This window comes from Poromitra crassiceps (genome assembly GCF_964638095.1).
Source record: "Poromitra crassiceps genome assembly, chromosome: 9".
In the NCBI taxonomy this organism is placed as follows: Eukaryota; Metazoa; Chordata; class Actinopteri; order Beryciformes; family Melamphaidae; genus Poromitra; species Poromitra crassiceps.
In genome coordinates this window covers 29,750,686-29,751,049 of record NC_139630.1, presented here as the reverse complement: position 1 = coordinate 29,751,049, position 364 = coordinate 29,750,686, and positions in this window count along the sequence as shown.

The following is a 364-nucleotide window of genomic DNA, read 5'->3' as shown; positions in this document are numbered from 1 at the left end:
GAAGGTCGCTGAGTCCAATCAGAATGCTCGATACCTGTCGGCGTGATGTACGTCTTCCTGTGTCCTTAAAGGAAGCTGCTGCTGCAACACTGATGGTTGACAACATAAACTTTTGAAATGTGCGGAAATTACGACTGCGCTGCTTAACAAGGTTCCACCGAGATTTGAACTCGGATCGCTGGATTCAGAGTCCAGAGTGCTGACCATTACACCATGGAACCTGGCTGTCTTCTTCAGTAGCCATATGCCAATTGATTCTGTTCTAGGGACATCATCGCAATCAAATATGCCTTCGGGTACTGAAGATTTACATGAGCCCGCTGCTGCTTCTGATGATTGAAGCCCACAGCATTCAATTATGAGC